Below are 27350 nucleotides of genomic sequence, written 5' to 3' on the forward strand. Positions count from 1 at the left end.
GATCTTAATAAAGTTCAGGAAAGTGTGTTATTTTTAAGTTTTTGGATAAACTCTTTTAATTCAGTGTGGTCTTCTGTATATCTTTCTCCCTAGACGTAGCTTCTAAATTCTTGGGGTAAAGAAGCTTATGTAACCTCTTTTTCCCCTGTGCTGCCTGTAAACCACTGTCCAGTGGTAAACCACTCTCCGTTGTCTTCACCATTCCTCTTTATGAAGTCCCCTTTCATGAAAGTTACTTTCCCAATACAGTAGTAGCATGCTTGGAACAGAGTCTTGGAGATGTACTTGCATTATCTCTCCTTCTGCATTTGACTGAGCTATCAAAATAAAAACATTCCTACTTGAGAAATATGAGAGACTCATGAATGAGAGTGAAGTCTTCTTTGCCAAAATCCTCCTAGACTGTCCCAGTCAGTCTCTAGCCAAATATTCAACTGATTGCAGATTCATAAACAGTGCTTCCCCAAATCAAAAAGATAAGCTTCAAAAAGGGGGGGGGGGTATTTGCAAACATGACTGACAAGGGCTTAATTTCCTGAATATATAAACAGCTCATACAACTCAATGACAAAAAAATAAACAACCCAATCCAAAACTGGGCTGAAGACCTAAACAAGCAATTCTCCAGTGAAAACATACAAATGCCAATGGGCACATGAAAAAATGCTCAGTATCACTAACTACTAGAGAAATGCATATCAAAACTACAATGAGGTATCAATTCACACTAGTCAGAGTGGCCATGATTCAAAAGTCCACAAATAATAAATGCTGGAGAGGGTATGGAGAAAAGGGAGTGCTCCTACACCGTTGGTAGGAATGTAGTTTGGTGTAGCCATTATGGAAAACAGTATGGAGATTCCTCAACAAACTAAAAATAGACTTACCATATGGTCCAGCAATCCCTCTCTTGGCATATATCCAGAGGAAACTCTAATTTGAAAAGATATATGCATCACATTCTTCGTAGCAGCCCTATATAACAACAGCCAAGACGTGGAAGCAACCTAAATGTTCATTGGCAGATGATTGGATAAAGAAGTGGTATATATATATATATATATATATATACACACAATGAAATACTACTCAGAATGAAAAAGAATAAAATAATGCCATTTGCAACAACATGGATGGACTTGGAGATTGTCATTCTAAGTGAAGTGAAGTAAGCCAGAAAGAGAAAGATTACCATATGTTATCACTTACATGTGGAATCTAAAAAAAATGAGACAAATGAACTTATTTACAAAACAGACTCACAAACACAGAAAACAAACTTGTGATTATGGGGAGTGGAAGGGATATATTGGGAGTTTTGGGTTTGCAGATACTAACTACTATATATAAAATAGATAAACAGCAAGGTCTTACCATATAGCACAAGGAACTCTATTTAATACCTTGTAATAGCCTATAATAAAAAGAATATGAAACATATAACTGAATCTCTTTGCTGTAACACATTTTAAACCAACTATACTTCAATACAACATAAATTTTAAAAAATTTAAAAAATTAACAACAAAATGCATAATTAGGTAAAATACACTAGACCCACAGAATCCATAGCCATCCCTCAAATCTGTAAGAATTAATAAGTAGTTGAACTTCAGTGACTAAAGTGTGAGAGTGATTTGTTACACAACAACCACTAACAGATGTAGCATTTGCTGAAATGTTTGTATCCCCATATTACTCTGGTCATATTTTTCACTGCATTTTGCTGCAGCTTTCCCTCGTTAGGACTATACATCTCTTTGACTCATTAATTTTGTTCCTCTCAAAAATTGCTCTCGTCTTTCAAAGTAGCATGCTAAAATTTAACTCCTCTTCAGTCATGTGCAAGGAAGGCCATTTGGCAATTCCTAATGAGGCTGTCTCAGGCCCAAACTCTTCTGATGAGACATACCTCATCATGAAGTACCCTCTATGTACAGCTCCAGGGGATTGCTAGACCATGTTACTAACCTATGCCTCCAACTGAGAAATGAGGCACCTTTGCTCTCTGATCTCCACAAATCTCTTGGTCTTTTCTAATTCCGTTCACTTTTGAAATAGACCCAAGAGATCATTGTCCAGGAGTTTTTAAGAGACCCAGAGAGACATGTTAAATTCTCCCTGACTCTTCTCCATTACCTTCCTTTACCTAATCTGGGCACATGGAAATAATATATATGCCAGTTGTTGGCAGTATAAAGTGTATGTTTCTGCTTTTATGCAATAAAGCCAAACTCACATAACTCATGAAAACTTTTGGTTTTCCTTTCCAACTATTTTCTGTGACAGTTCTAGAATTTCTATAAGGGAGTATTTTAAAAATATTTTTATTGAATTATATCTGATTTACAATATTATATGTTTCAGATACATGACATAGTGATTCAGTATTTTTATAGATTATGCAGCACATGAAGTTATTAAAGTATCATTGACAGTATTGCCTGTGCAGCACATTCTGTCCCTGTGACTTACTTGTTTTATGACTGGTAGTTTGTGCCTTTTAATCCCTTTCACCTATTTTGCTCATGCCTCTACCCCATCCCCTCTGGCAGCCACCAGTTTCTTCTCTGTATCTGTGAGTTTGTTTATGTTTTGCTGTATTTGTTTATTTGTTTTTTTTTAATTCCACACATGAGTGAATACATACAGTATTTGTCTTTCTGTCTGACTTATTTTACTTAGCATTTCCTCTGGGTTCATCCATGTTGTCCCAAATGGCAAGGTTTCATTCATGTTTATGGCTGAGTAACATTCCAGTGTGTGTGTGTATCTGTGTAGATGTGGGGGTAGGGGTGGAGGTGGAGGTCTGTGTGTGTTTATCTCACATCTTTTTTCATTCATCTGTCCATGAGCATTTAGGCTAATTCCATATCTTGGCTATTGTAAATAATGCTGTGGTGAACATTGGTGAGCACATATCTTTTCAAATTAGTGTTCTTGTTTCTTAAGATAAATACCTGGAATGGAATTTCTGGATATTATGATATTTCTATTTTTAATTTCTTGAGGCACTTGCATACTGTTTTTCATAGTGGCTGAACCAGTTTACATTCTCACCCACCAACAGTGCATGAAGGTTTCATTTTCTACACATCCTAACCAACATTTTTTTATTTCTTGTATTTTGATGATGGCCATTCTGACAAGTGTGAGGTGATATCTCATTGTGGTTTTGATTTATATTTCCCTGATGACTAATGATATTGAGCACTTTTTCATGTGCCTGCTGGCTATCTGTATGTCTTCTTTGGAAAAATGTCTGTTCAGATCATCTGTCCACTTTTTAATCAGATTTTGTTGTTATTGAATTATTTGAGTTATTTATATTTTACATATTAACCCATTATCTGAAATATGATTTGCAAGTATCTTCTTCCATTCAATAGGTTGCCTTTTCAATTTGTTGATGGCTTCTTTACTCTGCAGAAACATTTTATTTTGATGTAGTCCCATTTATTTTTTGTTTGTTGGTTTGTTTGTTTGTTACTCTTGCTTTGGAATCAGATACAAACACATTGCTAAAACTGTTGTCCAAGAGCTTACTGACTGTATTTTCTTCTATGAATTTTATGGTTTCTGGTCTTACATTCAAGTATATAATCCATTTAGAATTAATTTTTGTATTATGGTATGAAAAGAGAGTGGTCAATTTCACTCATTTGCATATAACTATCCAGTTTTCCTAACACCATGTATCAAGGAGACTGAACTTTCCCTCATTGAATATCCATGCCTTTGTTGTTGTAAATTAGTTGATCATATATGGTTGGATTTATTTCTATACTCTCAATTCTGTTCCATTGATCCACGTACCTGTTTTTATGTCATATTATACTGTTCTGATTACTATAGCTTTGTAATATGGTTTGAAATCAGGGTGTGTGATACCTCCAGCTTTGTTCTTTTTCCTCAAGATTGCTTGTGCTATTTGGAGTTTTTTGTAATTCCAAACATATGTTGCAATGATTTGTTCAATTTCTTTGGAAAACGTCATTGGGATATTAATAGGGATTTCATTAAATCTCTAGATTGCTTTGGGTAATGTGAACATTTTAACAATAATAATCCTTCTGATTCATGAGCATGGTATGTTTTTCCATTTATTCATGTTAAGTTGAATTTCTTTTATCCATGTCTTAAATGTTTTCAGTGTGTAGGTCTTTCAGCTCCTTGGTTAAATTTATTGTAAGTATTTTATTATTTTTTGATGTGATTGTAAATAGAATTGTGCTCTTGATTTCTCTTTCTGATAATTCATTATCATTGTATAGAAATGTAACAGATTTCAGGATATTAATTTTATATTCTGCAACTTTACTGAACTCATTTATTAATTCTAGTTTTTTGGTAGAGTCTTAAGGGTCTTTTATAGCATTTTGTCAACTGATAGTTTTACTTCTTTCTTTTCAATTTGATTGCCTTTTATTTCTTTTCCTTGCCTAATTGCTGGGGCTGGGACTTTGGATACTATATTGAATAAAAGTGATGAGAATGAGCATCATTATCTTTTTCCTGATCTTAGAGGAAAAGGGTTCAGCATTTCACTGTTGGGGATCATGTTATCTGTGATTTTGTTGTAAATTGAGTCTATTTTGTTGAGGTATGTTGCCTTTACACTAACTTTATTGAGAGTTTTTATTCTAAATGGATGTTGAATTTTGTTCAGTTGTTTTTCTACATTTATTGAGATGATCATAAGATTTTTATTCTTCAATTTGTTGATGTAGTATATCTCATGATTATTTGGGGATATTGAACCATCCATGCATCCTTGGAATAAATCCCACCTGATCATGATATATGATCTTTTTAATGTATTATTGAATTCAGTTTGTTAACATTTTCTTGGGGATTTTTGCATCCATCACGGATATTGGCCAGCAATTCATTGTTTATAGTGCTTTATCTGGTTTTTGGTATCATGCTAGGACTGGCCTCCTAGAGCAAATTTAGAAGCATTACTTCTTCTTCAGTTTATTGGATTAATTTAAGAAGGATAGTTATAAAACCTTCCTTAAATGTTTAGTAGAATTCCCGTGTGAACCTTTTTAGTCCTGGTTTTGTTGGTTGCAAGATTTTTTATTACTTATTCAATTTCATTACTAATAATCAGCCTATTCAAATTTTCTATTTCTTCCTAATTCAGTCTTCAAAGATTGCATAGTTCCAGGATTTTATTCATGTCTTCTAGGTTGTCCAATTTCATGTATAACTGTTAATAGTACACTCCTAGGATTGTATTTCTGTGATATCAGTTATAACTTCTCTTTCATTCTAATTTTATTTACTTGGGCTCTATCTCTTTTTTTCTTGATGACTTTGGCTAAAAGTTTATAATTTTTGTTTATCTTTTCAGAAAATCAACTCTTAGTTTCATTGATCTTTTCTATTTTTTATTCTCTATTTTATTTATTTCTGCTCTGACCTTTATTATTTCTTCCCTTCCATTAACTTTGGACCTTGCTTGTTCTTTGTTTTTGAATTCCTTTAGGTGGGAAGTTACATGCTGGTCCCCAGGGCTGGTATGCTCAATGTGGATTTTAAACCTCTCACACTTTAGGGAGGATCTCCAAGTTTGTGATATCCCCTTCCTCTTTGGGGTTGTTTGATGGAGGTGTGTATCCCTACTAGATTGCTTCTTTTCCCGTCTTGATGTGTTTTTTTCCTTTATATCCTCAACTGTAGAACTGTTCTGCTTGTCTTCAGGTTTTTCACAGAGAGAGTTTTTCAATATGTAGTTGTAGTTTTAGTGTGTCTGTGGAAAGAAGTGAGCTCTGGTGAGACAGAGGTCTTCCTATTTGATCATCTTGATCCCCCAGTGTACATTTTTTTAATAATACTTGCTGGTTTTGAACTTTTTTTTTCATAGCAAGGACATTGGTTTTATCTAGAATATGTTTTTATGTGGTTGTAAAGATAGAGGGAGTTTCTGATCGAAAATACCTATGAACCATCCCAGAAAACTAGTATTGTTGTTGTCTTTGGCTTATCTTTCAGTTTAATTTTTATATCAAAATTTATGTATCAACTCATTGTTGTTTGCCAGCATTTCTAAAGTAACAGCCAGGCACTAGCACATAAGCCTGCACTGCCCTGGCTCTCTGCTCTGGACAAATGCCATGGATAAAATGAAGTTGATTTTTTGAAATATTTCCATGTAGGTTTATTAGCTTAGCTATTTAGAAACTTATTTTCCAAGCACACTCATATTAGAAAACAAATCAAAATATAGCTAGACACAAAACAACCAGTTCAAAGAAAGGTGTGATCTATAAAACCATGTATGAGATTACAGTACCTGTTGAAAGTACCATGCAGAGTAATCCAATCCTCTGTTTGAAACAAACTCTGGTTATATTTAAAAATCAAACAGATTTATATTTAAAATTAACATTTTATTTTATACATTCTAGCTAAGGGTGATTTCTATTATCCTTTGACATATTCTATTGTTTCCCTTTTATATCTTCTCTTTAAAACATAGCTGTCAAAGTAGTTTGTTGCTATGGCAAGACTAATTATTTTTAGTGACCCAGAAAATCTGTAACTAACCTTGCTGTTGGGTGTGTCAAAGAAAAATCTGCTTTAATTCATCTTGTGGTTATTTCCTTCTAGCTGGATGATTTCCTTTCTCAATAAGACATTTAGAGCTTGAGACATGTTACATTTCATTGAAAGACATCTAGCAATTGGTTCAGGGACACTGTAACATGGAGACTTGTCAGCTAGCCAAAAACAAAAACAAAAAAAAAAACCAAACCAGCACAGGAAGCCTTTTTTTCCCTCTGAATTGTACATAATTCCTTATTACAAACCATCAGAAATGATCTGCTCACAGTAAATCTATGTGAATTCAAGCCCTTGCATCGTTAGCTTCACATCTATTCTCTCTCTCTCTCAGGATATAAAGAAATTATTTGGGAATATGGGAGTTACTTTGTGTCAGAATTTCAGAAAATTAAACATGAGGGTGACCTCTGTCTTTTCAACTCAGAAATTTGTTTTTTTCATAATGACTTCAAGAGACACTTTTGGAGAGATCATGATTATTTCTTTTGATATCTATTAAAAAGAAAACAAACATGCACAAGAGTTATCATGTTAATTGAACAGGACTGAGTTTTCTCTTTATTAGAAAGGGCAAGAATTTGTGTATTGCTCTGCACATAGCTTCTTAAAAAATTTTTCTGACACATGATTAAGTGTTACAAATTATGGTAAAATAAATGAAAATTAAATTGAAAATTGAATTGTCACTTTTTGATAATCTGTTCCCACTGGTAATTATGTTTCCTCTGACATCAGGTTTAATTATGTTCAATGAAAGAAAATATTAAGCTTGAAATTATTTCTGATATTTGGGGGAAAATCTTTAAAAGAGTAAACTGTCCTTACTAATTCAGTAAGATATTTTTTATATTTCCTATAAAACAATCTATTGAAAAATTGCAAATAAATGAATATATATTATCATTCAACTTGAAAACATAAATAACACAATAAAAATATATATCTAAAAATATAAAAATGAGCAAAGCACATGAATAAATTAATGAGCACTTATCCAAAGGACTTATACAATGGGTAATAATATAAGAAATGTTGTCCAAACTTATTGGTCATCAAATATATTTGTAATTAAAATGCACAGCCACTAGAATGGCTAAAATGTAAAGCATAATTTAATAAACTAAATACTGTGAAGAATTTTGAGGAATGGGAACTCTTACATGATGCTTTTGGAGTCTAAAGTTTGATGTAATCTGATCAGTTTGGGAAATTGTTTGGCAGTACTAGGAAGCCATATATATATAGTTATAAAACCAATGGCCTAGCAATTCCATTACTTTACCTGAAAGAAGTGCACGTATTTTTCCTCAAAATTTGTGAATGAAAATTAATAGCAGCATTATTTGCAGTAGCAAAACTTGGTAACTATGGAAGACCAATCAAGAGAAAATCTATTAAAAAATGGTGATGTATTCACAGAACAAAATATCATACAGTGATAATAATACATTGACTACAACTACATTCTACAATATAGATGATCTCACAAACATACTACTGAGTGACAGAAGTCAGACGCAAAAGTATGTACTCTAATATTACACACCTATGAAGTTTGGATGATTGCAAGACTAATCAGGGTTTAAAATCAACATATTGGTTACTTTTAGGGAAGTAAGCTAGTAGGAGAGACAATAGTGGCCACTGCAGTGCTGAGAAACACCTAGAACCTGACTGGGGTGCTGTGCCATTATGATTCATTCACTTTTCTGGTTTATATGTCATATATCACTCAAAGGTTACAAAATAAAAATGCACATCTAGCACAAGAAAGCTAGCAAAGTCAGCATGATAAAACTACGTTCCCAATATAAGTACCTTCACAAGAAGCATGAATGAGACAGTAAATTACATAATGTCCTTTAATTAGACTTACTGCATTCATGTTATTATTAAACACTAAGCAAATTCAGAAATGCCATGGTTCTGTTCACCATTATCTCTGCATATGGCATGAAATGCTCTACAATATGTCAACACATACTGACTATGACAGGAAAACAGGATGCAAATCCCTATTTTCTATTCAATCTCTGCTGTACAAAACTTTCTTATGCCCTATATTCATCCCAACAAGTCCTAGAGAGTTGACTACAAGTAAGTTGTGGAAGGCTGAATTGTGCACTGTATTTATTTATGTACTAGTCAGCTGTGCACTCTGTAAATTATGTAAATGTAAGTTGGGTAAAGTTGAATTGTTTGTGATGGTCATAGTTTCATGATTTAATTTGTGTTGTACACAGTTCGTTTTCAATACCAGAAGCTGAAATTTTTTAGTCTGTGAGCCACATGTGACCACACACAAACACACACACATATCCACACACAGAGATATATATGGCCCTTAGGATGAGGTAGACTTTAAAAATTGAATTAAAGAAAAACATTTTTAGGGACAGGTGTTTTCTACTTCAAAATCTGTATTTTTGGCTTCTCGAGAAATACTGGACTTTCAAGCAACCTTATGCCCATATTTTCACATGGCAAAGTGATGGGTATGAATAAAACTGCCAGTTTAGAAAGAGACATGTGAATTCCAGTTCAAAATATTCTCCAGTATTCCTTTATTGACATTTTCCTTAGCCTTGGTATCCAGTATAAGTTGAATTTATCATTTTTATTTTTTGCTATTCTTAGAGGAGGAAAATATTTCTCTATCAATAAATATTTAAAGTAAGAAAAACAAAATTTAGTTTTATATTTCAAGGAAAATGAGTGTGAAAGTTTGTCACTTTAAGTTTTTATTTCCATGTTTTAACATGAAGCTTAAAGTGCTGTAAGCTCACTTCAGTTATGGTCTGCATGGATGCTGGAGATAGCTACCTTTATAATTCTTGTTCTAAACAAATCTGGAACTGTTTTTTCTCCAATGAAGCATTTCAGTACCTTTATGGAGTCAGTACCTTTATGGAGTACCTTTCAAAATACGCATAAATGATATTATTTCTCATATTTATTAAGGAAACAAATATATCTAAGAGAAGAAGCAATGGTAAAAAGATCCCCCTGAAAAGATGGAGAATGAAGGGGTGTTTAGATCAACTCAAAGACCCAGGTAGGAAAGATAGAACCATACAGTGACATTTCTTTGTAGTTTGGTTAGGTAGTTAGATAAGTGGGGGCAACGGGCAGACAGGTGGAGGAGAGGAAGGATGGTCTGGAAGATGGTGTTATGCCCACCTCCATCATAAAGGGATTTTACTTTTTCTAAATGAGTGCCAGTGAGAAACTAGTTAAAACCTGACAACCATGACATTGTGGTAGCAGAAAGGACTTAATAGGACATGACCCAGTGTTCATTGTATTATAATTAACATTGAGGTTTAGGCTCTGCCCCCATGGGTTTTTTTCTGTATACACCATGGGTAAAGACATGTGCAAAGGGGCCAAAGTGACAAAGCAGTCCAGGGACAAGAGCCGTCAATCAATCAAAAGACCACCTCTAAGCTGGGATATAAGAGAAAGGGGAGACAACAGCCACTGCTTTTCCTCCCTTGAATTAGCCTGCCTCCCATTCTTCGAGATGTACTCTTCCTTTTTAAAATGAATCTTTTAAAATCTTTCGCTATGCAACACATCGTCTCTCAAATGTAAATTAATCTTTCAGGTATGACAAGAACTGGGATCTTTATCTTTTGGGGTAGCAGTTTTACCTAAATTTACCTTAATGAAAATGGAGAGTCTTTGTTATGTATTGTCTGGAACAAGTGAGAAAGGTTCTGTGTACACAGGAAGTAAGGTCAAAATAAATTTTTCCAGTATTCGATCTAATTAGTCTGAGAAATGACAGCCCATTTTCAGTCCACTATTTCTGTCTTTGTATAAAAACATATTTTTGCAAGGGTTTTCCTCTGACTCACAATTACTGCCTAAACCAATTGATGGTACTCATTTGTTTTGGAGTCATAAATGTGGCATATTTCTGTGCTCTGGGATTCTTCATCATAAACCTTAATGAAAAATAATCTTTGACCTACACAATAACCAGAAGGTTATTGGGCTCTGACTAATTTTGTCAGAAACTGTCTTTAATCACATGCTGTTTTATGGTATATTCCACTTTCAGCATAGTAGCACTATAGGACCTTATTTTAAAATACTTTTTCAGTGGTGTTCAACAAAAACCATGAACCAAAGAGAAGTGCCTCTGTTTCTGATGAACTGCTGGAGTTAAGTGAATATATTGCAAATGGATTAAAATACAGTGTTCTTTAATGGTTGATTACTTCTTGTTATGCAGCATTTAAACTTTGCTCAGGGCTGCTAAGTAAACACAGAATAAATGCACGCAGGTCTCATTTAGGTCTTAATACTTCTTGTCAGTTATTTTCCTGGTATTATTTTAGGTTCTTTTGTTTATCTGGGAAAAGAATAGAATCTACAATGGCACTGAAACACAAAGAAGAATTTTTCCTTTTATGTACCCCTTTGTCTAGATCCCAGCAAGGAGAAAAACAAACAATTGTTAGTGAAGGCAAAGCTTACATTCAAAATAAAAGCTGCTACCTCAGCAGAGAGAACAATGAAAAGCTGGTGGTGGTGGCAGAGATATTTACCATTTCTGTATAAAAAACAGTAATTTGCTGACTTTGATTGAAATGTGGGGAAAACATGAGCCTGGTATGTGTAGCAAATTCAGGTTTATACTCAATCAAAACAAAGCCATACCAGTTCCTCCAAAGGTCATTCTATACTGATTACCTTTGGAGAGATCCTTCTAAATTATCAGAAATCCCATCTGGTACCAGTGTTTTAATTTCAATATGTATCTTGGGTAGGATAAGGCTCTGAGCACAAAGCATTTGGGTAATTACAGGGCTAGGAAGAGAAAGCTAAGTTAAGATACATTTAGTTTCTCATTATCCTTGTGAATATATCAATAAAAAATAAAACTTACTTATTGAGAGAGTTTAACACTCAGTATTGTATCAAATGGGCACATGATAGAGTTTTATTTCTTCAGAGAGTTAAAATATTGGGAAAACAATATTTAAACATAAGTGTTTGAAATCTGAAAATTAGTATTATAGTCTTGACTCTGCATTTAATACTCACTCGACCTTGGATGGATTACAAAATTGTTTTGTTTTTCCGTCCATAGGGGATTGCTGTTAAAATTAAATGAAATATGTTATATGAAAAATGCTAAAATACTTATAAAAAACTATAGAAATATTGCATTCTTTTTAATTTAATGTTTAAAAAGAGTTTAGACTAGATACTTTTGAGTAGTTTACCTGTATCAGCCATGATTCTCTATTCATATGCCATCTTTGCATCATGAAAACTTAACTTGTAAGATACAATCATAAGCAAATATAAAATTTATCCCTCATCACTGCCCATTTAAGTTTATTTGGTAAGGCTACTTAGTCTTCATACTGTGGCTGAAACATGGCAGTCCTTGAGTTTTTTCAGACTTGTGTTATAAAAAATCCTCTGTGCAGTAATTAAAATATCCAACCCTTTATAATTTTCAAAGTTTTAAACTTAAGTTAATGTTGAAGCTTTCCCTCCTGCCCTTGCCTGATCTGCTGTAAATTGAGGCTTCAGCCAGAGAGGGGGTGCAGTCAAATTCTTCTTTCTTTCCCCAATTACACATCTATACTTCTTTTAAAGCTTTCTTAGCTATAGTCCCTGACCTCCTAGGGACTGGAAAGTGAAGGAGGAGAGGAAAGAGGAAAAAGGGACAGGAAGATTCTTACTTGATGGACACTGATGAGAGTTGGTATCAATAGATGTTCAAAGCTGACATTTTCTCAGGAGCCTATGTGGGTCAGTCTGAGTCACAATCATACACATCCCTGTTGCTGCAAATATCTCAGGAGAAGTTCTCTCTCAATGGGGACTTTATCTCTGTCTCAATATTTGAAACTGCATCTCCTCAAATGCCTCCATTACATAATACACTTCTACCTTTGATTTGCTGTCCAGTTCCTGCTACAGGCAGTCCTCTTAGATTGGATCAAAGACATTCTCAAACCGTTTCTTCCGGGTATGAGATCCACAGCTAGTCCACAGGAGATACACAAGCATTCTTTTCCCAACAGACTCTGAAATGCAGTAACTTTCTAAATTATAGTCATTCTTCTACCTCCATTGATTTTCAACTAGATGCTTTCTCTTTATATTTTTCAAGAATAATTCATAGTCTACTCTGCCCCCTAACCTGCAGCTAACACAAGTTAAGCACTGGATTTGGGATACAAAAACAGAAGTCAAGAAATTTGACAATAAGACGTGTCAAAGGAAATAATTTGGGAGGAAGTGAAGTGGTAACATGGAAATTTGCAGCAGTATGAAAGAGTGAAGAGCTCCAAAATTGGTCAGGATACAGAAACTTTTTTCTGGGTTGTAGTATCTTTAAAATTAAAATTCAATTACTTAAAGAAGAAGCAATGGCAATAAATCATAGGGTTATATCACATCTGGAGAAATTCATAACAGCAGCATAAAAGACAAAGTCAGGGGATTACAAGTATACAATTGTAAGCTTCTTAAATTAAGTGGTGGCTTTGCAGTGTGTCAGCTTGATTAGTCTGAAAAACATTTATCAGAATTCTCTTTCCTATGTCTCTAGTTAGTGAGGGCTACAAGTGAAATTCTTGTGGGAGATTTGGAAGGTGAAAATAAAGTCTCAACCATTTTGTACCTCATATGTTTTGTTATTTATTTATTGGTTCACCTCTTTAGTGTAAGGCAGTGTTCTGCAGATGCTCTGTCTTCTTCTTCATCCTTCTTCAGCTCCTCTGACTCCTTGGGTGGTGATTAGGCATTTAGTCCCATTACTAATGTGCCATCTTCTGCAGTCCATTTGTAAAACTAGAGACTGAGGCAAATAAAATTGAAACAGGCTTCAGTCCATCCATGTGCTTCAGCTCAAGTTTGTGGATTCCAGCATGTCCTTGTTGTGCCCAATTTATATTCATCTCCTCTTCCTTACTGTCTGTCTTGTGGACTCCAAGCTCTAGCATCAGTCCTGAAGGCATCAACCTTACAGAGACTGTATAATCAGTTCACACAGTTGTCTAAGGTGAAATCCTGACATAAGGACAGACATACACACATGTTCATATATACATGTATATATACATACACATGCTCGCATACCGGTTAATATATGTATATATCAGTATATATATATACATACACAAATATTTTAAAACTGATTGTAACACTAAGTACTATTTTTATTAAAATGTTTTCATTTATATTTTACTTTATTATTTCCCATATTGTCACCAATACTGTTGGAAAATATTTCCAAATTCAGCCACATACTCCATATTTTTCATTACTTTCTCTGAAACACTGGTTAGGGATGTTTTTATTCCATGTAAGTTTATGTCCAGTCAGTACTTTTGCTACCTCTTTGTCAATTGTCCACCCCAGATGCAATCAAATATATGATGTGCACTACTCTGGTTAGTAACAACCTCTTTTTTAATACCAGTCTGTCAGGCATAGTTGCAAATGTGTCATCATGGTAGACAATGAACAGTGGTCATGTTTAAGTCAAATATAGTTGTACTCTTAATTTTTAAGTAATTGATTACTCACTGTATCAGTATATTGTAGCAAATCAGTAAATTAGATAATATAGCCATTATCATCCGTGACATACACATGAGAAGACTGAGGTAGGGAACATAGAGACTGTCTGAGATCACTAAGGTACTGGAAAGCATGAAATTAGAGCAGAGTTATCTTGATTTTCAGTTTAATCTCTTATTTCAAACCACTATCCATAAAGGTTGAATATCATTCTTCTAGTGTCACCTAGATTTTGTGTAAGGATGTGTGATTTTTAATCAGATTGTCTTTGAAATCATATTTATAATCAAATAATGATTAAGGGATCTCTCTATATTTGAAATAAACAATGATGCATTCAAAATAGATTCCGATGGTTAGTTGTTCAGGGTTGAGAGATTAAGCTGTTTTCCTTTTGCTTTTGCAATGTGCAGTTTGATGCCTGCTAGCTCACTAAGGTTTTTTGCTTTCTTTTTTAAACTCTAAAATGAAATATATGTCCCTAAATAAGTTTGATAATTCTATTTCTATATTATTCCTAAAGGGAATTTCATTTTTTTATGTTTATTTCCAACAGTCTATTGTGTAGAATTACTTAGTTCTTTCTCATATTTGACTTTTTAACATGGAATTTCCTTAACTTCATGTTTCTACTGTTTTCATCATTCGAATCTACTTTTAATGTATTCATTATTTAACAAGGTAAGGAGTCAAAGGTCTATATGAATGGCAAAAGGGTGGATGGGGTAGTCATGGATAAATAGACAGACAGACAGACAGATAGGTAGATATAGATGTGTTAGTAATTCTCATCAAAGTCCAAAAACTTGTTAAAATTGTTGCATATTACAATTCTAGCTCCAAATGTTAGGGTTAGGAAAAAGAGCCATCTGTTGTATAATTTACCAAGGAAAGGTTTTTTTTTCAGATTATTTTTTAAATAACTGCATTGAGCCTTGTCACTTGTACCCCTGTTTTATTATACTAACTCTGTTTTCTTCATGGAATGAAAATCTCTATCAATAAACATTAAAAGAACAAAATTTACAATAACCAGTCATTTGTTGTAATTGTATGAATCTGGATTATTCAGAGCATTTACTTAAAACTAAAGAGTCCATGAGTATCCTTTACTGTGGATTGAGAAAAATACTTGTGCAATGATTTTTATACTCAGTGAAGAGATTTTAAAATGTTTTACAAATACTAATCCTTTTAACAACTCAACAGATAAGGATTATAAATGATACTTCCCTGAGAGAGATTTAAAAGGTGATACGTGAGTTTCTCAAGTTGTCAGGGCATGAAGCTAACACTACAAACAGATCTTCTGGGCTCATAATTTATAAGCTTTACTCTAAATGAGAGGCCACTGCATTGTTAGCTGCTGGAGAATTTATTTCTAAGCTTCCAATATAAAACTACAGAAAGCCTACATTTTCCAATATAAAAGTAAATAATTTTATTTATTTAGATTAGAAATTTTTATTTAAAGAATGTCATTTATCTAAATGTACAGCTTATTTCTTATTATTTTAATTTGTTCCTCTTGACTAACCTTTGAGTTATTTATTCTGCTCATTTTATAGACAAATAAGTCAAGAATGAAAGATGTTAAATATCTTCTTTAAGGTCCCAGTTACTCGGTAGCAGATCTGAGAGTCAAAGCTAGGACTATTTACCGTAGCATATTTGCATTTTTCACTCCATGTTATTCAATCATCTTTGGAACCATTTTTGGAGTATAATCGTAAGTTCAAAACATTCAGTATTTCTATTTTTATATATTAATGTGCTGTTTTGTTTCTAGTTTGACACTCAAATTACACTTTCTGTCCGCCCCTAGATTGTGTCAGCCTAATGTGAATAGGCATTAGGATTCATAATTCCAAATTTAAAAGCCTAAAATATTTCTGCTAATTCCTCTTCCAGAAAACTGCAATTTAAAGTAGACATTGATGGAGTAACACATCATTTATCTGAAATCAGATTGTTCGGCAAACTCATCTACTAAAACAGTAATAGGTAATAAGAAGACTTCTGAGTAACAAAATGTATCTCGCAGTATTGGTACTAAAACATATTAATTGTATACATATAAAAATTTTAAGGGTTAAATGGAAATATCCATTTTATGACAGATTAGTAGCAGTTATACTGCCAGGACCAAATTTTAAATGCTGAGAAGTTAGAGTTAAATGTAAAACTGAAAGAAAAAGTTGTATAAAGTAATATTTAGCAACTCTCAAATCACAATATTCCTGGGCCATTCTAATAAGAAATTCATTCACATCAATAGGATGTATGATCCTAATTTTACAATAGTGCAACCTAATTATGGTGATCTGGATTTAAATTAATTGTAAAATCAATGTTAGCAGTTTTAAAATGGCACTTATGTACAGAAGTTTGTACTCTGAACTGTCTGGATATTCAAGGGGTATACACAGGAGATCTGCTGTGTATAAATGCATAAAATATGTATGTTAGAAATTTATCAAATTTTCAATAATTTAATATATGTCTATATATTTAATTTAGATTTTTAATTTTGTGATTAACTTATAAACTATTTATTGAATTTCAATATTAAATTTCAAAGTAAGTTTTCTTCCTACAGGAATTCTATGTTGCTTTCTAAATTGATTTGTATGTTGGATGCATCATTTATTCCTAAACAGTAAAGATTTCACTAACTCTAATGTTAATGTAGTAAAAGTCCAAATTAATTGTGTTTTCTGATTAACTTAGTTAAGCAGAGATTATTTTCTTCTTGTTTTAACATTGTTAGAAATTTAAGTTAAAAGCATCAGTATACTCTATGAAAGATAATTTAAAGTTGGCTTGATCATTGCCTTTTACTTCAGCTGGAGAAGTAGAAGAACTGGTGTATTGAAGTTATTATGCACACTAACACTTGCATATGTCTGTATGTGTATATTTATATTCTCACATATATCTCTAATACATATACATATATATGTATATGTATATAAAATATCCCATTTTAAAATGCACTGTGATCCAAAAACAATGTGGGCTAAACAAAACCTGTGTCCTTGCAGGATATAGTGTATAACGTACTGTCCTGTAAATTTGGCTCTGAAAGGGTTAAAACAACAGGAGCACGTCACAACAAATTTTGCTGTAATTTTTATTTTTAATAATTTAGTACTGAGTGTTTCAGATTGAAGTTTAAGCAACAATTTTTTCTATAAAAGTTAAATGAGCAGTATAAAAATAAGAGATTGTCCCACATTTTTATAGAAAATTCCCTGAATATAGTTGTATTTCTCATGATTCTTTTTGATACCTATCTATTGAACCAGGTCTATTTCATGTTAAGCTCTAAGTACAATGTTGAACTGATTTATAACTTATAATGCACATTATTTTTTCCTGTTTCAGAATTAATACATTTTCTCACTATCAGCTTATAATCTAATGATTTTTCCACAGAGTCTCTCCTATTTTCTTGCAACAAAACAATTAACAAAAACCCTGGGGAAAAAAATCTAAGTAAATGAATCATGGCCCTGAAGAGTTTATATAGATTCCAGATTCTCACAGATGATAGAGATATTGTTACAGTTGCCTATTAATTTTGAGGATAATCATATTATTACAAAGCAGAGAAATTTGTCTAGGTCAATAATTAATAGCTATAATAAAACAATGATAAGAAATTACTGTATTTAATAAGAATTCTAGTAGCATGTACATTTGATGAAATATAAATATAAATAACAATCATATTTGGGTAAAAGCCAAACAGAAATAATATTATTTTGTAAGCATGGAAGTATAGGAATATTTGCAGTGCTGTTCTGGGTTGCTCTAGTTAGTAAGATAAAAAAAGAAGAGAGAGAGATTTTCATAATTTGCTGACACTAACAAGAAAAAGAGAAATAAAATTACATAAGGTTTACATAGTAAATAATACAAAGTAGTTTAAGCTAAAAAAAAACTGTTGAATCTAGCCAAGTGGGACTAAAATATTGGCCCATATAAGAGTTCGGGAAAGAGTTGTGCAATTGTCAAAGTTTTAGAGGATCTTGAGTCACGTGCGTGTTGTAAATAAGGTTATATTGAACTTGTATCATCAAGAAGAACTTTTTGAGAATTGCACTTGACTATATTCTCTTGATGATTTTCTATTAATCAGTGTAAGTGAACCAAGTATATGCATGAATCAATTTTGCCACATTTATCTGGACATATCAGTATCCAACTGTGCAAGGTACTCATCTGTAGCTGGAGAGTTGGTGGACTTTGAGAGTATCAGTGAGGATAAAACAAACATATTTCATCCAGTTCCTATAAGTAAAGCACTAGGATCATTTATGGTATGGTAATAATATAATTCCTAATTCATTATCTGTTATCTATTTTAGGGAAAAAAGGAACATCCTACTCTTATTGCAATTCAGATGCACATTAGTTAAGAACATTTTAAATAAATACAAATATTACTATTAATATTAATACAGATATCAAAGTTGAAAGCAAGATGTGCTAAACAACTCAGCAGCCAAAATTTTCAACCCCAAGTTCAGTTTAATGACCTGTATTGTACACTGACATTTTTCTTAGCATTGTATCAGGTCTTACGAAAGATGCTGAAAATCTGACTCCCCTACCCCACTCAAATAAAGAGAAAACTCTAATTGTCAGATTTTTCAGGGACTTGAGGAAGAGCTAATCCTCACTTACACAAGTTGTCTTTTTTGACCTCACACCTTACCATTCTCCATTGCATATACTGGATATTAATTTTATCAATTATTCCTTTTTTAATAAACAAAAATACATTTGATGATTTTCTTGTCTCTCTCTTTACTCTCTTATTCTCTTAAAGTATCTGTTTAGAAACATCCTAAAGGTCTAGATATATAGCAATATAACATTCAAGAGTAGGTTCAGCAAAATTCATTGTTAGACTTGTTATTAGCAATCAAAATAGATCTGACCAACTACAGCATTTTACATAACTTCTCTTTAAGCTCTTTTTCCTTATATTAACTTTGCATGGATTTCAACTCAATACTTTTTTGTTGCTTGATTTTATGTGAATTTAGTTTTCTAAACTTCTTGAAGGACACTGTCTTCAGATTAGTTTCTTTAACTTCATAACACTCCTTCTTTCATTGTTTTCTCCTGGCTCTGGTTATTTTTTCCTGCCCTTTCCTCATTTTCCTTTTTTCTTGGGACAATAGCTAGACTTCATTTGCCTGGCAGTGTGACTGGATTCTGGTCGATGGAATCTGAAAGTATATGGTATATACCATTTCTAAGCCTGGGTGATATAATAAAAGCCTCTTCTAAATTTTTTCTCGCACAGCCTCACAGTCAACTGACTGAAGATGAATTGGAACCCAGCCACCTGTTGAAGTCCTAGAGCTTGCAGGAATCTGTTTCTTCACACAAGTTACAGCAGAGTTCATCTACCACTGATCAGGAATCACCAAGTAGACTTTATGTGAGTAAAAAATGAGCTTTGCTTGTTGTTTAACTTTTGTAATACCTAGAATTGCTTAGCTTTTTACACAATCTAGAGTTATAATGTATAGAACAGGTAGATTTTGAAAAGACTTTCAAATGCCTTCTATTATAAATATTACCACAGTAAGTATATTTCTACAATCTCTTTGTTTATAAGTATCTAAATAAAATAGTGTCTATAGTTAGAATTTAATTCCAAATTAAATCCAAGTGAAGTAAAAATATTGCCAAATTACACTGCAGAAAGATTGTACAAAGTAATATAACTGTGAAAGCATAAGAAAATCTGTTTTCCTAAATTCCCACCAGTACTGCTTATTTTTAAAATATTTCAACATTCTCAATCTGATATTTTAAAATCATGTCTTTACTTGTAACTCCTTTATTCATAGTGAGTAACAAGATATTTTATATGTCTATTAGTTAGTCTCCAAATTAGTTAATTGTCTGTTTAATGTCCTACAACCATATTTTTATTGAGTTGCTGATTTTTTTATTGTTTTTCATGAGCTTGCTATATATCATGGATTATAACTCTGTCAACTAGATAATAGAAGTATTTTCTCTCTGAGAATTTGAATAATTTTCAACATCAAAATTAAAAACTATGATGGATATGTCAGTCGTTTTTTATGGTAGGTGGACAGTAGTTTTTTTCACTTTATAGATAGCACTTAGGCTGCATGTTTTGGCTTTAATCTGATTCTTCAATTTAGACATAAATATTTCACAAAAAATCTGGAGAAATTCTATATGCCTTCTTATTTATTTTTCAAACATGAGTTTAAGCATATTTCAACTCAATAACTATCTGAGTAGTGAATAAGTACAGAGGGTCTTGAATTATATATATAAATTCATAGTAACAATCTGCCAGAAGCCCACTCAGCCTTCTCTCTTTTATTAATATCATCCTTGGGGATTCCTTTAAAATACCTTTATCAGGAAATCATTGGCTACTCTCTTTATCCTATGTTTACATTCACTTTAGTTATTTCTGGAGAATTACTATGACAAGTTGACTGACTCCTTTCTAATCTGTGATTTTCTAAATCCCTCATGTTGAATGTAAACCTACTTATCCTAGATAAGGGATACTCCAGCAAGAAAGAATATCTGATCCATTCTTTTTACATAATTAGCCTTCATGTGTGAAGGTTATCTTCCCTGCTTTGGAAGCCTTAAAATCAAAGTCTGTATATTCTTACTATAACTTTTAAGGAGGGATAATTTCTGTAATGGATAAGTTCTGTTAATTTTAGATAATACAAAGAAGTGATGGTTATGGGCAATAAGAAATCAGGAAAACAGAGAGTGCTAACAAGCCAGGGGGGTTTCTATACCTGAAAACAGAATTCAAGCAAGGCATAAACTTCAACATGTGTCAGAGGCTCACACTAAAATATGTTTGAATATTCCAGATAGATGGCAAATTGGTCCAATATTTCTGAAGTATTATAGAGATGTAGATACTGGCATTCACAATTCCTTCAATTTCAGACTTTCAGGATGATTTTGTACAAACTCTTTTCTTCATTAATGACTGAAATTCAAAACTAAACATAACTTAGAAAAAAATTATCAAAAGGAAGATGCTTCATATTTGAGAACATTTTTAAACAAAAAGAGGCTTCAGTGCATCAAAATTTCAAAAAAAATAAAATATTGTTAAGAAGCCTAATTAAGCAAGTTTGGTGTACATTAAAACACTCAAAATTAGAATGGAACAACATAATCTTAGTCTAAACAAATCACTCTTCCAAATCTAATGCATTATTCCACTAGTTGCCCATAAAAAAAGCTTTTATAAATTGCTGCTCTTTGTAAGCTTTTCTAAGAGAACATATAAACTGAAACTTGCAGAAATGTGTTCTGTTCCCTTTGTCATAAAATTAGTATTATTTGCTGTAGTAAATTATAACCTTTGTCTCTAGTTTAGCTCATTGAGTTGCTTCTTGTAGATTTATTAACTTAAAAAAAGATATTTGTCCTCATGTGCCCAATATATATGGTAGAACAGAGACAGGATGAATACAATTGCATTCTTCTTTGAAAATGGGAAAACATATGGGGTATACATTGGGCACTGGTTTGTAGCAAATTAGATATTTCACTAAGAAAACTTTGAAAGAATCCCCCAAACTGATGATTAGAAATATTTCACTGAGAAAGGACAGGGACTTTAATATTTTCCATGATCCTGCTTAGCCATGTTTGAAAATAGCACTGAGGAGTACTGTCTGTAGAGGGTTGCAGGCTGAAGGATTGTGCTAAGCCTCAAACTGGCAAAGGTTATTTTTATTAAACTGCAGAATAGAAGTTGCTTTAGTGGGTGGCCTGAAATTGAATAGGTTTCTTATATATTTGAATCCAATCAGTTACTTACATCAATTTTTATTCTTATAGACATCCTCCTAAGATTTACCGTATGTCTTTGCTCTTTCATCACATGGCCTACAAGTTTTGTGGGAATGCAACAACTTTTAGTCTATTCTTTTAGAGTCACCTTACATTTGAAAGAATTTGCTATTGCATCACCACTTCAAGTCATCCAGGGGTTTAATTGATGGTGTGATAGACATATCTTTGTTTCATCTTCTCCTCAAGGTTGAGTTTGGAATAGGCCCTCTTGTTCAAAACAGCTCTCAGTTTATGATGTTTTAAAAAAATCTTTTGAGTTTGAGAAGCAGTTGTCTCTTTCATTCTTACATGGCCCTGAATTTGTAGACTCTCTCTATTCCCTTTCATTGCTTCTAGCAAAATCAGACATTTTACTTCCAAGCTTAGCTCTTTCTAATACTAACTTGTCAAATACAGTTGATTGCTATTTGACAATGAACTGACACAACTATATATTTAACCACTGTTACTGTTAAACAAAATTATTTGACATTGTGTTTTCTTCTCCCATGATAAAAGTTCATAGGTAAAGTCTGCCTTCTAAGTTATTGTAGTGACAGCTTTTCCAGATATGTCACCCTTCCATAGCACAAATGCCACTCTTTCAGACTTCCAGAACAGTGTCCTTATCACCTGCCATATGACCCCTCAGTGAAGGGTATATAGTGGTAGTGGGTGGTGGATGTGTGTAGGTGTGTGTGTCTGTGTGTGAGAGAGAGAGAGAGACAGAGACAGAGACAGAGAGACAGAGAGATGGCAACACTTCACTTCCACAGTCAATTATTTTTATCATTAGAATAAGTTACCCTATGCTGTGGCTTTAACTCAGTGTTTTCTTAGAACAAATGTTTATTTCTCACTTACGCTACATGGATATCATAAATTTACTAGGCACTGATCTCAGTGCTCTCTCTACTTTGGCCTAATGGGTTAATCATGACCTGGAACATTTCTGTTCTAGTGGCAGAAGGTAAAGGAAAACAGGCTAACTAGTTACTGTCTTTTAAAACTTTAAATTGATATTCCAATTAGTATCAGAGAACAGATCTAAGATACTGGTTCCATAATTTCTAAACGAGTGCTTTTTGACAATCCATGTAATATAGAAATCAGAGTTGTATTTCTGAGGCATTATATAGAAATAGACACTTTGGTTCCAGAGATTAAGGAAGATTGACGAGAAAGTCATAAACTAAATTTAAATTTCACTATAAGTTAAATCAATTTTGAATTATTTTTAAGCATGAATGTAAAATATAATTCCTTAAATATAAATATAATTAGAGAATGTTCAGTGTTTCCATTTTCTTAGCACATGTGTAAATCAACGAATAATTTTTCCCTTGATAGTATTTATAGTACTTATCCCCTGGAAAAGTTTAATTTAAAATTGTGAAGTACAAATCATCATGAGCAAGGAGAGAATTAATATTTTTATTGTCTTTGTTACTGTGGGCATCTTTTTAAGCCCAAGATGGACTACGGTATTCTAGCTTGCTTGTGCCACGTACATGTGAAACCAAGTCAGTTGTTTACAACCCTGCTCATATTAGAACAATACACTCGAAATCTGTGTCTAAATAAAACAATTTAACAACACCTTTCAGGGCTCTAGGGGTTGACTGGTTGGTTCTAATTGGCATCCCTAAAATGGTTACAGTCAGATGGAAGTCAAAGCATCAGTGCCCTAAGAGCTTTTCTTTCACATGACTGGTACTTGGGTGGGATGGCAGGAAACAAATGGATGCTGGGTGGGCATTTCGGACGTCACATGTCCTCTCTATGTGGCAAAGTTGGGTATCCTCACTGCACAGAGATTTCAGGCTACTGACTTCTTCTGGGAGAATGGATTCTCCCAGAGCAAATATTTCAAGAGATCCTGGTGGATACTACACTAATAATGCATGAGATCCTGAGTTTAATTGTGATGGCTAATTTTTAAAATTTTATGTTTCTTGCTTTTTGTGTCCTATCCAAGTAATCTTTTATCCAGATAGAGAAGGTTCTCTCTTATGTTTCAATCGTAAAATATTACAAACTTAGCTTTCATGTTTAGATTTGTAATCTAGTTTTTCTTACTTTTTAGATTTTTTTGGTAAGAGGTTAAGTCAAGGTACAACTTTCTTTCTCCCTATATGTATGTAGAAATGTCCAGAGTAGGATGACTAGAAAAATGAAGAGATCTAAATTATCTTTTAAAAATAATAAAGGAAAACAGGGAATTGATTAATTAAGGAAAATGTCAGCATATGAAAAATGAATAGATCTCTGTTATGTTACTACATGTCACAGAACTTGGACCAATGTAATTCTTTTACATAGAAACAGCTCCAACCTAACATAAGGACATTTTAATGAGTAGAATGCAGTAGGATATATTGCAAAATAAAGGATTCATTTCCCTACCTTATTTAAGCAGAAGCAAGATCTCCTGGTATCCAAGAAAAATAAAACAGTAAGGAAAGGGATTCGATGAAAAGTTTTCTCTTAACTCTAAAATTCCTTAAATTTATGATTCTAAGATGGCTATAGAAAAATAAACAAATAGTGTTAACTATTAATAATACTGTATCCCAGGTTTTTTGCTAGGGATCCATCACCCATCAACTGTAGTACTTATTATCCCTGTAAGTTTGGGCCAGTGAATTACACACTTTAAAGAATAGTTTCTTCAATTGTGGAGTGAGGTAATAATACCTTCAACTGCAGATTTATTAATGCATGCACCATAATAATAAGTTGCTGTTATTAACAGAGGCAGAGAAAAATTACTGATGCAAAAAATATGATTTCTTTCATTTTCTTAGCTTGATATATCAGTTACAGTTTCTGTGCTTTGTCAAATTAGCTTCATCTGCCTCACAAAGCCCTCAGTGGGTCAGCATCTCCCATCAGGTTCCCAGCCTTCCAGAGTTGAGGACTGAAATCTGTATAGGCTAGTCTGTTTAGACATATGCAAACGTTCCTTCATGAGGGCTGTTTCTGAGAAGCAGGACACATGTCTCCTTTACTCTCAGGCCATGGTCTGTGAGGAGGCCTGATGGAGTGCTCCTCTCTCCGATAATCACTCATCTCTTCCTATTCCAGACCTGAGACTCCTGCTATGCTTCTTTGGGGAGAAATGCCTCTCCTTTCTTTCTGATAAATGTTTTGCTTAAGTCACCAAGGCTTATACTTTTTTTTTTTTATATTAAGCCTTTGGAAAACATATCCATGAATATTTTCTGCTTCAGCCTAGTCACAACCCTCTTTGAGAAAATATGGATGTACTAATCATCTCTTTGGAGGAATAAAAGCAAAAAGGGGAGTTTTCAGCAAAGAAGGAGATAAGAAGGAATTTATATCTCACAATATGTTGTACATATTTCACATTATTTCTTATTCTCAGTGATCATGTGAATTGCTATGTATGTCATTATCCTAATTTTACAGACAAGAAAACCAAATTTCAGATGTTTAAAATGATACCTCCAAACTTTGAAACACAGTTCTGTCTCCAATAACTTGTTACTCCACTATGTTTTTTTAGATGATACTACTAGACATTAGTGATGTCATCAGCTGCATTGAGTTGAAACGTAAAATCTGAAAGAAGTGATGCTGCTTTCATATATATCCACTGACAGATTACCTCAGTTTAGGACATTTCAACCTTCAGAAAGTAAAACTTCCTCAGGAAACTGAATCAGGGATTTCACTATCCCATAAACAAAGACAATAGATGGCAATTAATGGAAACTCCAGAACTCTCTCTACAGGACGGGTTTAGGAGCAGTAATCTTATAAGAATTGGGCTTCACATTTTCCTTAATTATGACTGAAAAATTATCTGTTTTCAACCTCAAAGATTAATAAAAAAGAGATTAATGAATATTATAGGGTAATTTTAGCTTTTATCTTAACTCTGCCTTGTTACTAACACTGATGGCAACAAAGTGACTAAATGAATTTTCAAAGTATGTGTTGAAGAGAGGGAGATGATTGATGTAAAAGGACTTTTAAACTTGAGTCTGCTTCTCCTTGGAATACTGAAACACTAATATTTCCAAGACACATATCCTGTACGATTTAGTTTAGAAGAAGGCTTATGGGTAGGAAAACAGTATTCCAAGTTATATCTTATGTAATATATAAAACCAAATAAATCCAATTTCAAAGAAGAAAGGGTTGTGTTTTACAAAAGATTAAAACAATTGTGTACTTTCAAGCTCTGAGAAAGCAGCTGGTATCAGAAGGAATATTTTCCCTGGAACAACTGTCAAAACTGTACTAAAAACAGAAACAACCACATAAATTAATAAATAAAAGAGAAAGTACAGAAAACAACAAAGACAACAAGAATTGAGGGGGAAAGAAGGCAGATTTTTTTTCTCATGGGACATTTGTCAACTCACTTAATGGGCCACGATTTGAAGAGGAAGCGGTAGTTAGGACTTGCAAAAATCTCACTAAATTGGGGGGAGGTAACAATTTTAATTCAAGCTTTTCATGGAGTTTAAATTGAAGGACCAAGAATTTTGATAAAAGTCAGTGAAGGAAAGTACACCTGATATACTAGGAGTGATTTGCTAGCTGACACCTGTGGAGGACAGATCCTAAGATAGTCCCCACAACCCCTATCCTCTACTGTTCATGGTTTGTATAATCCCTTCTTCTTGAGTGTAGGTGAGGCATGTGATATGTCTCTATCCAACAGAATATGACAAAGGTGAAAGAATGTTGTAGATGTAATGAGTTTCAAATCAGTTGATTCTGAGGTCATCCAAAAGGGGATGTGGTGGGTGGATCTCACTTAATCAGGTGGATGCCTTTAAATCTTAAGCAAGTTTCTGTCTGAAGTGAGAAACTCCTGTTGGCTGGAAGAAGGCAATAGCCAAATAGGAGAAATCCACATGGAGAAAACTTCCAAACACTCTAGGAATGCTGAGCATCCTGTAGGACAAGAGGGCAGTCTCCTTTGATAGCAAAATGGCTCAGTCAGACAGACACAAGGAAGTGAGTTCTTCCAAAACCTGAATGAACTTGGAAGTGAATTCTTCATGCCTCTAGATGAGAGCACAGTCTGGCCAACAACTTAATGCATCCTTGTGAGACTCTGAGCTAAGGAATCAACTAAGCATGTCCAGAATCCTGACATAGGCAAACTGTGAGATAGTAAATGAGTGTTGGTATGGCCTGTAAGTGTGATAATTTGTTACACACCAATAGGAAACTAAGAAAGCATTTGTCAACACATATGCTGTGTATGCGTGGAGCCAGAATCAGAGAAATTAAATAGAAAATCATTGTTAACAAACCCAAACCTTGATTCTCATGGTGCTTAGAAGACAAAAATTGAAATT

At 33.3% G+C, this 27350-nt stretch overlaps 1 long non-coding RNA gene across 1 annotated transcript in view; it reads left to right on the top strand.

Moving 5' to 3' along the window:
- LOC140699806 (uncharacterized) overlaps window positions 1-19571 on the top strand; it is a 223001-nt gene extending 203430 nt beyond the window's left edge. The window contains exon 3 of the long non-coding RNA XR_012078049.1: window positions 19448-19571. This is a non-coding gene — a long non-coding RNA (uncharacterized lncRNA). The remainder of the gene's footprint in view (window positions 1-19447) is intronic.
- The last annotated feature ends 7779 nt before the right edge of the window (window positions 19572-27350 follow it).

This window comes from Vicugna pacos, chromosome 11 (genome assembly GCF_048564905.1).
Source record: "Vicugna pacos chromosome 11, VicPac4, whole genome shotgun sequence".
Taxonomy (NCBI): Eukaryota; Metazoa; Chordata; class Mammalia; order Artiodactyla; family Camelidae; genus Vicugna; species Vicugna pacos.